This window comes from Lycorma delicatula, chromosome 1 (genome assembly GCF_047948215.1).
Source record: "Lycorma delicatula isolate Av1 chromosome 1, ASM4794821v1, whole genome shotgun sequence".
NCBI classification, from domain to species: domain Eukaryota; kingdom Metazoa; phylum Arthropoda; class Insecta; order Hemiptera; family Fulgoridae; genus Lycorma; species Lycorma delicatula.
Genome location: NC_134455.1, coordinates 366,008,770 through 366,021,490, shown reverse-complemented (window position 1 = coordinate 366,021,490; position 12,721 = coordinate 366,008,770). Strand labels below are relative to the sequence as shown.

General features: G+C 30.1%; 1 protein-coding gene across 1 annotated transcript in view; it reads right to left on the bottom strand.

Annotated features, from left to right (window-relative positions):
• The window catches only part of LOC142317254 (tubulin beta-1 chain-like), a 160,325-nt gene that overhangs the window by 97,087 nt on the left and 50,517 nt on the right, over positions 1–12,721 (bottom strand). The window lies entirely within an intron of this gene.

The following is a 12,721-nucleotide window of genomic DNA, read 5'->3' as shown; positions in this document are numbered from 1 at the left end:
TGCCTGACCGGGATTGGAACCCGGGACCTACGGATGAAAGGCCGGGACGCTATCACTCGCGCCACGGAGGCCGGCAATTTTATATTACCTTTAAATAAAATTATTAAAAAATCAATTTTGAAAGAGGATTTTAAAATAAGCTTAATTTTACATAAAACTAGCTGGTACCCGCGGCTTTGCTCTCATGAATTTCGGTTTCTGCCTAGAATAAATTTTCAAAAAAAAAATTCGATTTTTGTAGAAATTTTATCACAATTTAATGGTTGATGTTTTTTAGTGAAAATATTGGTAATCTGGTGGTCTATTTACTTTTTCGAGGATTCTGGTGTTATCAAACCGTTTCTAATAAACAGACCCTTATATTTACCCTGGAAATATTCAAACACCGCAAACTTTGCTGACCAACGATGTTTAGCGTTCGCAGACGAAGTGTTTTTTTAGGCAACTAGAAAACATTATTCACATGTGTTTCAAAATGAATATCGAGGTTTTAAAATTATGTAATATTTCTCAAATTTCACGTACATTGATTAATTATAGTGGTCAACATGATTGCTGTCTCACGAGTACCAATAGGTGTATTTAATGAATTTTTTATCCGGTTTTCAAATATATAATTCGGAATTTTTCCATCACCCACAGATTGTTTATTTCATTTTTTTTATTTTTATATTTTAAAACGTTTTTTGTCCATTTGTCCATTAACAAGTAAAAGCTCCTAGACCATTGTAAATATGATGGAACCAAATGAGCTAACTCAAAGGGTAGCGTTTCTACTGTTGTGCAGATTCAGACGTGTATTGACACGTGCAAACGTGATCTAATGTAGCACACATTCATCAGAACGATGCCAGTTGTGAGATAGTAATGAACCAATAAACCACGCCATTGTGAGTGTTTTGTGTGTCTAAATTATTGTGTATTACATATTTACAACTTTATTTCTTTTAATTACTCATTAGTTATTACAAAATGCCTAGAGTTTGTTTAATTCATCCTAACAATTTTTGTTATGTATGAGGTGAATTGACGCTCAACTCCCAAAGACAAACCCTTACTCCACCGCTAAAAACGTGTTATGAAATTTATTTTGGATGTAAAGTCGGGAACCAAAAAAGGGCCTGAGCCTCACATATCTGTTTTTTTATCGTGTTCTAGGTTTCTCACTGCATGGAAAAATGGCACACGTCACATGTCATCTGCTATCTCTATGATTTGGAGGGAGCCCAAAGATCACTCTTCTGACTGCTATTTCTGCTTAAAAAAACATTAAAGGGATTACGTTAAAATAAAACGTACAGTAGTGTACCCTAACTTGCAATCTGCAACGAGACCAGTTGCACACTGCGAAGATTTGCCCGTTCCAAAGCCTCTAGAAAATTTGATATTAGATGAAGAGAGCTCAGAGTCTGGTGGAAGTAAGAAAGAAAAAGAAACAGATTCTGGTGATATAACTTTTGAACAAAGCAGTTCATCTGAGCCTCATTTACTGATTCAAGAAAATCTTAACGATCTAATACGAGATTTATAGTTATCCAAAAAACAGTCTGTCGTGCTTCCTTCCCGGCTAAAAAGATGGAATCTTCTTCAAAAGAATACAAAGATAAGTACGTAACGTAATCGCCATTCTGAATTTAAAGACTATTTTTCTGAAGAAAATGGCTGTTTGTTTCGTAATAACATATCTTCTCTTATGGAGTCACTTTGTAATGAACATAACCCAATAGAATGGCGCTTGTTCATTGATTCCTCAAGTTAGTTTAAAAGATGTGGTTCTACATAATGTCGAGAAATTTCCATCAGTACTTGTGACTCACTCTGCAAGTATGAAAGAAACATATGAAAACGTTAAATTTATTCTGGAAAAGCTTCAATATGCAGTGTATGAATGCAATGTTGGTGGTGGTATTGAAGATAATTGCAATTATTCTTGGTTACACAAAGTACTGTTGTTTTTTGTGTGAATGGGATAGTAAAGACAAAAAAACTATTTCATTAGAAAATAATGGCCTAAACGCGAATCACTTATTCTTGAACAGAAAAATGTGATAATCATTGTATAATCCTAAAAATGTGTATCTAACTCCGTTACATATCAAACTAGGATTAATGAAGAATTTCGTCAAGGCCGTGGACAATACTCCAGATTTAATGTACTTAAAACAGAACTTTCCTAAAATTAGTTATGAGTAAAATTAACGAGTAATTATTGAATCTACTGGAGAAAAAAGCTTGGCAAGCATTCAGAAATCTTACTCAGAGTTATTGGGAAATCGAAATATCCTCTGATACCTTAAGGGGTTCCCGAGGCCATACAGAAAAAGGAGGGGGGAGAGAGAGAAAGAGAGAGAATTCAGTAAGATTGGGAGAATGATTTACTATGGTCTACAATTTTATTATTATGATAAGGAAAAATTCTAGTAAAAAAAAACTAAAAAAAGTTGAATAAAGAAGTTAAATATAAGAAGGTTGAATAAAGAGGATAGAGAAAGAATAGTAAAAATAAATAGATAGAAATATACAAAGAAACATGTTAACCAACAATCATTGAAAAAAAAAGTAATTATGAACTGGAATAAAACAATTTTGATTAAAGAATGATACATCATATGAACTAAAGAGTTATTAAAGTATCTATCAACATATTTCATAATAAATCCTGTTCTACATATATCAAGGAAGGAAGAGAATAAACACCAAAAGTAATGTAATGTTGTGGCTTTGGCCAACAAGATAAAGTAAAAACCGACATCTAACCTTGGAACATACGACGTAAAACACTTTAGGCTAAAATTAAAACCATAGGATTTATTTTTAAATGTGGTTATAATTTTGTTTAACTTTTATTATAATGACTTCGAACATGCTTTTCTCATAATTTAATGAGAAAATTGAATTACATGAAATTATCTATATAAATAAAAACACAACGTTGCATTCGAATGCGCGCATGTGTTTATATACTTACTATTTATACACCTAAGATGTCACACCTGTGACAAGTAAAAACATGATTTTTTTGAAAAAGCAGCGCTACCTGTTGGACGTAAAAGCAGCACACGCTATATTAAATATTTTACGATTCCGTTTCAATGTTTCCGATATGTATGCCCGCTATAGACTAAAAAACTAATGAACCTATTTACCGCGGGGAATAAGGGAGAAAGGAAAAAATCGGAAAAGGGTAAAACCGAAAAAGTTAAAGGGGAAGAAGGGGAAAATGATGAAGAGGAAATGGAAAGGGGAAAGGAGAATAAAGAAAACGGGGGAAAAGGGGAAAAGCTAAATAAGAAAAAGAGGATGGGGAAGGAAAGAGAAAGGTGTGAAAGGGGGAAAATGGAATGTGGTAAGTAAAAATGGAGGAAAGGGGGAAAAGGAAATGGGAAAAGAGTAAAAGGGAAAAAGGGAGAGGTGAAATTTAGTAAAGTTCCGTATTCTTCATTTTGTTAATGTTTCATCAAACTTTCAATTGTGTTCATTTAATATATTTATATACTCAAATCTAGCAATAGCGAAGCATTGCCGGGTCTGATAGAATGTAATAAAAAACTGACTATTTTTACCCACGACGAAATGGAGACGGTATATGTGTTTGGATAAGAGGTTTTGTGTGTGTGTGTATCATTTTCCTCAAAAACTACTGGACCGATTTCGAAGCGGTTTTTTGCATTACATAGGTATCTTAGGTATTACCTCAGAGCACGTTCTTAGATTAGTTTTACGGTTATAGGCCACCAGGGGGCGCTGCAATAGATGTGTTTTTCTAAAACGGTTGGGCCGATTTTGATGCGGTTTTTTTATAAGCCGCCAGGGGGTGTTGCAGAAATATGTTTCATCAAAACAGCTTTTGAATGTTTCTAAGTCTTCTAACTCCAGCAAGGCTACAATATATTGTGGATTATTAAATAATTTTCGCCGGTCAAGTATACTAAACTTTCATCATCATCAGCCTATAAACGTTCCACTGTTGGGCACAAGCCTATTAATCTTTAAAAAGTAATAAATATAATTAGAAATTTAAAAAAAATCTACGACAATAAAACTTAAAAAACATGAAATAATGGTATTTTTACCTTATAATCCTCTGTAACATAATGATATCATTTTTAAGATAATAAAATTTAAGATTTGATTGACCGTCGTGTGTGATTCGTAGACTGCATAGATAAGCATTAGTTATTATCATAATCATGCACGACGGTCATTTTGATTATTATCATAATCAAAATATAAAATTTTATTTTATTTTAGAACGTAGGTTTTTTAAATGTTATTTTTTTATCGTAAATCAAACCACGGAATTCTTAGTTTTTTGATGGTTCAAACCATTGTTTCCCAAACTTTTCTGAGTCGCGGCGCCCTTTTTCAATAAAAATATGATTACTCGTAAGCAAGAGATAAAAATAAATAAAACTCGTGCAACTTCATTATTTTTTTACTTTATTATTAAATTAATAATTATAAATGTCTTGGTTCAATTAATTATGAAGCTTTTACAATTTTCGCGGCGCCCCTGTGAAGAGGTCGCGGCGCAAAGTTTGGGAGTCACTGGTATAAACCACTCTTCAAATCCAATCGGTTGTAAAACTACTTAAAAATAAATTTTAATATGTAATTTTTATCATTGTGGTTTAACTAACAACGTCATTATCTGAGAAATAATTTATTTTATAAAGCCGTTGTACTACCAGAATATAACATTGCCTCGAAATAAACATAAATAAATGTTTACAATACTAAACCCATTTACACCTTATTCAAGACTGGCAGAAAGAAATGACTTTTAAGAACCAACTCTGTAAATAGTATACAAATTAGATTTATTCTAAATCACGATAAATAATTGTACTAATATATTTTTCAACAATTTAAAAATTCCACACGCAAACAACGTTAAATATTTTTGCTTACACTTTATCAGAAGACTAACAGTAAAAAACTAATCCAACATAATCACAACAATTGGATGCAAAATTCAAGCAGTTTTTTTTTAGTTTCTTAAATGAAATTTATTTATTTTTCTGTATGTTTGTATGTTAATATATGTAATTTATGTATGTTAATGTATGTAATTTAATATATGTATGTTAAATTATCACTCTACAAAAAAAAATTATGTATAAATCATTCCGAAAACCAATATGGACGTACGTCATCCAATTATGGAGCATTTCGTTGAACTGAAACGTAGAAATAATTCAGAATTTCCAATCCCACGAATAGTTACATTAAGGTACATTATAAATAAAATTTAAACATTTCTATCATCAAAGAAGAAATTTCAAAATTCAGCAATAAATACGGAAAAGATTTGAATCCCACAAAAATCATTTTGCAATAAATTTATTAGATAATGAATAAACGATATAAGACTTAATTAAGCACGGGTATCCAATAACAAATTTTGGCTAATCTTTCAAAGGCTAATTTTTTTGATATAGATGTGGTTAAATTTAAATGCACTAAATTATTAAAAAAAACAACCCTTTAAATTGTTCAAATTCAGATTACTCTTCTGTGCGTTTCTTTTTATCTTCCCTTTTCCTTTATTTACAAATCTGCTAAATACTTCATAATGTAATAGTTTGTAGGTTACTAATAGTTAAAAAATAAATATATATATAAAAATGAATGTTTCTTTGTTTGTCCCGTATGCGTTCCTACACAATTCATCCGATTGTATAAACCTTTGGTGACTTGTGCGCACGCCCGCGAAGGTTTCTGAATTAGTTTGGACTCGCTAGGTGGCGCTGGGGTCGAGATATATAAAAAAAAAATGTATTTATGGTCCAAACTCGGCTCGTATTCAGAATATATATATTAGTGTGTGAAAAATATTAGAAGAGATATTTTTTAAATAACTGGACCGGTTAGGTGGTGCTGGGATTGAGATATTTAGGAAACAAAAAAATAAATATGTAAACAGATATATATATATATATATATAAAGCAATGTGTTCGTATGTGTGTCCGCTATAGACTAAAAAACTACTGGACCGATTTACGATCGGGGAAAATGGAAAAAAAAGAAAAGGAAAAATGGAAATAGGGAAAAAGGGAAAAGTAAAAAGAGAAATTGGGAAAAAGGGGAAAAGGAAAATAGAAAAAAGAGAAGAAGGGAAATAGGGAAACACTGAAAGGTATAATTTTGTGAAGTTCCGTAATGTTCAGTTTTTTAATGTTTTATCAAACTTTCATTAATGCTTTTTAATCTATATATATATATATATATATATACTCAAATTTAAAAGTAGCGATGTATTTCCCAGTCTCCAAGTATGTATGTATATATACATATACATACATACATATATATATATATATATATATAAGGTTTATTGGTCTATTAAATTTTACGCGTCACAGAATTCTAAGAGGTGGAGTTGGGTTTGTTTTAAGGAAGTCTGATCCTGTTGGGAAAATTGTTAGCATATCGAAAAAAAACCTTTCAGCATATATATATTTCAGCTAGTTGATCCAAAAACCAAAACGTCAAAGTAAGATGTTTACCCTTTGCTAACGAAATGTTTTTTTTTTAGATGAATCGAAGGAAGACACAGAAGTACAAATAGTAAAGTTAACAGAAATATCCCCAAAAACAGGCCTATAGGTATCCTTTATCAAGAAGTAATCATGACGAACATCAAATCATACATACAAAAGACAATATCAACTAAATTTGGAAAGATAAATATCACCGATTACTTTAAGTACCTAGGAGAGATTATAAACAGAACTGGAACAGATAAAGGATCAATTGAAAATAGAATATTAAAATTTGAGAAGCTTAAATTTAATAACGAAAACATCTACAGTAAGAAAAACCTCTCCAAGATCGCGAAATTAAGACATTAAACAACGGTAGTAAGACCATTAATCTTATATGGGATTGAAAAATTACACCTAACCGACCTCGCGAAATTTCTCAAATTCGAAAGAAGCTTACTGAGGAAAATCCATGGTGTAAAGGTAACAGAGGAAGGATATATAGATTGAAATCTAACAAGAACAACTTTTTTCTTGTTTAACCTCCGGCACCACCGTTAGATATTGCTTCAGAAGATGAGATAAATGATTTGTAGCGTGCGTGAAAAATGCCACGCCTGACCGGGATTCGAACCCGGGACCTTCTGGATAAAAAGCCGAGACGCTATCACTCGCGCCACGGAAGCCGGCTAACAAGAACAACTGCCAAAATCGAAAATACCTAGAATCAGGGATAAGGAAAAGAAGGTTAAATTTCTTGGTGCATATGATCAGGGTAGACAAAAACAGATTAAATAAACTTTGACAAGCTGTGGAATATGAAAAAGATAATCAAATTACCTGAAACAGATGGAATAGAACTTCAAAAGGACTGGCTTGAAAGAAGAGGACTGTTGTGATAGAGATAATTTCCGAAGAATAATTTACAGTCTAAAAGTCCTTGTGGCAGAAAAAAGGACAGAAAGAAAATGGATAGCTGAGCAAACACAAAGAAAATGAGGAACGCATGCAAGAAGAGAATAGAAAGAAGCTAGAAATAAGTGATATTTGCGTGGTAAGCCTTTTCGCATAAAAAAAATAATAATAATAAAAAACTGGTTTGTCAATCCTAAGTGATTAAGAAAATATGAAATGTTATTAAAAACAACTAACTATTATACGAACTGGTTGTAGTTAATTTTGTAAATACAAAATGTAATTACATATTTCAAGTCTTGAAAAACCAATGTACAGTTATTCTCGCAATAAAATAATTAGCTAGTGCCTTATCTTGTGAGTAGCAATTCACAATAGGAATTATAAAAGTGCTATTACGTTATATACATATAACATAGTAGTGCTTATGTATATATACATTATAGAATATTACGTTTCTCAATTTAACGTGAATTATTTTAAAAGTATTTTTTACCTGATACCATTTCTCTCTCATCATAATGATTAAGTTTATTTACACAATGCAATTTATTTTTTCAGTTTTATCAAAAAGACCAATTATTATAATTAAAAAATATTAAAAAAACTGATGCGGACACCATATGACTTCCTTGTACGCCTATTAAATTACATATACACATTTTTAAAAGTACGTAAAGTTTTATTTCACTAATAACTTCTGATTTTTTCATTTTTTTTATTGTTATTATTGAATTCTTATTTATTGTAACATTTTTTTCACAATCAGAGGTTAATTCAATCAATATATTCAAATCAATATGTCAAATCAAAATATTTAAATTAAAAAAAAAGTTAAAAAAATAAAGGAAATGATGTCTGAGTTTAACCGATGTGCCTTCCCCTTGTAAAATCCAAATATTCCATTAATTAAACTTTTATTTGGCTATAACTCTGGAACCAATGAAAATAAGTACCACCTATGATATATCGCTGAAAAGTTCTCAATTAGGGCTTATTATTGCAGTAATGAAAAAGCCCAAAATCCTTTTTTTGCGATTTTGGCTTTTTTGGACACTTTTGGTTCAAATGATTGCAATCAAAAGGGAAGGTGCACAACTAGATGTTACAACAGTTCTAAATCCAAAATTTCTATACATCCTACGGTTAATCGTTTTTGAGTTATGCGAGATACTAACTTACACACGTACGTGCCGACATTACGTTGAAACTAGTCAAAATGGATTCAGGGATGGTCAAAATGGATAGTTTCTTTGAAATCTGAAAATCGAAATTTTTCGTGATCACAATACTTCATTTACTTCGTACAAGGAAGTAATAAACAAAAGTGTCCAAAATTTTAAATATCAAAGGAAAATAATAATACTGAGAGATGAAAGTTGGAGAACAGAAGTTGAAAATAGCATACCTTATTATTTAATAAGTATATATATATATATACAGAGTGAATCATGAAGAATGTAAATAACTTTCAGGGCATGTTGTACCTGGTGAAAGAAAAGAAGACAGTTCATATAAACTTTACCCACCGGGTTGGTCTAGTGGTTAACGCGTCTTCCCAAATCAGCTGATTTGGAAGTCGAGAGTTACAGCGTTCAAGTCATAGTAAAGCCAGTTATTTTTACACGGATTTGAATACTAGATCGTGGATACCGGTGTTCTTTGGTGGTTGGGTTTCAATTAACCACACATCTCAGGAATGGTCGAACTGAGAATGTACAAGACTATACTTCATTTACACTCATACATATCATCCTCATTCATCCTCTGAAGAATTATCTAAACGGTAGTTACCGGAAGCTAAACAGGAAAAAGAAAGAAAGAAAAAGTTTATATAAACCATAAACATAGGTTCGGAAACGCTTAGTTAGCGCGAGTCGGTTGGCGAAAAATATCGCTCTTATTTTTGCGACTTCCGTGAAATTAAGCCACACTGTAATTTTTGAGACCCAAATTAAAAATTTTATTGGAACATTTATCGGTTTTGTATGAAATCTTACATGAGTAATAGAAAAAAATTGGTCCAACAACTTGTATTTATAATAGGGTTATCGAGAAATCTGAAGTAAAAAAAAAAGACTGGGGTCGAAAATCACACTATTTTATTTACGTTTGGTGTAAAATAATTTTTTTCAATAAGTAAAACGCATAAAAAGTTTTAATCAAATTCACACGAAATGTACTAAATCTAGGAATTAGAATTTTGATATATATACTTTTTTTTAATAAAGCTCGAAATTCTTACGTTTGTATTTAGTTTCTGTGGATTTTTTCGTACTAATTTACTCAGAATCCAATTCTCAACAAGTTTTGTTTAAATTTTTTATGTAATATTTACCCATTTAACAAAGCTATTTTAGGCCAAACATAAAATAATGTGTTCTTGGACCCATCTTTTACCCCAGATTTCTCAAAATTTATTAAAAATACAGTTCTGGGAACTATTTTTTTTTTTTAATTCTTCAGATTAGATTTAATATAATACCACTAAATTTACCTCTTAATTTAAGTCCATAGAAATACAGTCTGGCTTAATTTTACCGAAGGCGCAGAAATCAGAGCAAACTCTTTCGCCAGCATTCATGTTACCGAACCTATGTTTATATGAACTTTCTTTTCTATTTTCACTAGTAGAACATGTCCTGAAAGGTTTTTACATTCTTCGTGTGAATAATTCAGCATATAACAAGAAATACCTATCCAAAAAATATAAAAATAAGACATTATACGACAGTAATGTTTTCAGGTAAGGGGAAGGGAGTTATAAAAATTTAGAAAAAGAAATTAACAAAATAGAAAGAAAAAAACTTTAAAGAAAACACAGATCCAAAATATGAAAAAAATATTTTTAAATTAAGGCAAAAAGGAAAATTACACAGATTTTCAAAAAAAAAAAGAACATGCAATGAGGTAAGTTTACGGATAGAATGAATAACAGATTTATTTTTTTTACAAAAAGAAAAATAAAAATAATCTGATTAGAAAAAATAAAAAAGGATTTTAAGATAATCAATAAATGAAAAAGCAGAATTCTAAACAGACAAACATTCAGAAAACAAGAGATAAATATTAAAAATTAAACAACACCGACTGTAAAAAAAACCGTTGCTGACAAAACATTGCTCTTTAATCTACATAAATAAAAATGTAAATGTTCCTTTGTTCAAAATCTTAAATCTCCGAAAGTTCTTCACCGATTGCTTTGAAATTTTGAAACAACGTTATATTCAAATACGCATGTGTTTTTATATACCTATTAATTATATACCTAAAATGTCACAACTGTGACAGGTAAAAAAAAATGCTTTTTTTTTTAAAAACAGCGCTATCTGTTGGATGTAAAAGCAAAACACGGTATACTAATTATTTTACGATTCTATTTCAATGATTCCAATATGTGTGTATAGACTAAAAAACTACTGTAATAATTTACGCTCGGGGAAAAAGGGAGAAAGGGAAAAATCGGGAAAGGGAAAAATCGAAAAAGGTAAAAGGGAGGAAGGTAAAAAGGGGAAAACTGGGAAAAGGAAATGAAAATAGAAGGAAGAAAAAATAAAAGGAGAAATGGAAATAAGGGATAACGAAATGGGGAATGTAAGGCGGAAATAGAAAAGGTGGTAAAGGGAAAAAGGGAAAGCTTACATTTTGTGAAGTTCCATAATGTTAATTTTTGTAATGTTTTATCAAACTTTCAATTGTGTTCATTTAATCTATATATATATATATATATATATATATATATATATATATATATATATATATATATATAGCGAAGCATTGCCGGGTTTGCTAGTATAGAATAATTGAAAGCGTGGGCAATTTTGTATATAGGATAATTTTTTTTCTAGTTTTTTAAATTTACTTAAACACATATAGACATATTTATGTACGCGATGACACTCTCTGTAACGTAAGGATTCCAACTCGGGGTCATACACCTAAATCGGTTCAGCCGTTGAGCTTTACGGTGGAACAAATAAACATACATACATACACCTTAAATACATTACACTCCTTTTTGGGCAGTGGCGAAAAAAATAGATGTATTTGAATATTTGAAGAGCAGAAGAAAAAACAAAATCATAAATGGAGTAATAAAATAAAAAGAAAGAGGTGTGAAAAGACGAAGAGTTTTTTGTAAAAAAAATCTCCTTATAGGTCAGATTTAAAGACAAAAAAAAAATTAAATAAAATTGTGTATGAGAATAGAAATGTGGTGTAAATAAAAATCACCTTCAAGTTTTATAGTAATTTTAAGAAACGAATTATTAAACTTTGAACTCATTGAAAATGATTAACTCAACCGTATTATAATTAAAAGAAGGATAATTATTATTTATTTATTTTCATTAATCAATAAAATAACGGATTTACACTTAATTATTAAAAAAAGTGTGTATATATATATATATATATATATATATATATAGTTTACGAGAATAAAAAGTAAATTTATTAGTACACCTTTCTCTTTATAGAACATGTTTTTTTTTTATTTTTCCTTAATTTATTTTGCACAATCATCCAGTTGTGTAATCAATTTCCATTGAAATCTGTTTATTATAAAAATACATCCAAACACATATGCATGTATCTATATATAGATATAAGCGTGTTATAATGATAAAAATGTAACACGAATAAAAATTCTACGGATAGATAATTGGAAATTTCTATTCATTATTAAGAGTTTAATTTACACAAGCATAACTAGTTTAATTTACATTAGCAAACAAGTTACTTATATATATATTTTTTTACTTCCTTGTACGAAGTAAAGGAAGTACTGTGATCGCGAAAAATTTCAGTTTTCAAATTTCATCGGAAATATCCATTTTCACTACCCCTGACTCTATTTGACTAGTTTCAGTGTGACGTCTGCACGTACGTACGTATGTATCTCGCGTAATTCAAAAACGATTAGTTGTTGATGTTGAAATTTTGGATTTAGGACTGTTGTTAACATCTAGTTGCAAACCTCCCCTTTTGATTGCAATCGTCTGAACCAAAAGGGTCCAAAAAATTCCAAAATCCAAAAAAAGTATATTTTGGACTTTTTATTAACTACATTAGTAAGCCCTTATTGAGAGTTTTTAAACGATATATCATTAGTGGTGTTTATTTTTATTGATTCCAGAGTTATAGCCAAATAAAATTTTAATTAATGTAATGTTTGGATCTTAGGGGAAGACGCATCGGTTCGAATCAGACTTCATTCCTTTTTTTTAAATTTAAATATACTGATTTATTAATAATTATTAACTTCTTATTATAAAAAAAATTTACTATGAATAATAATTCAATAACAAAAAAAAGAAAG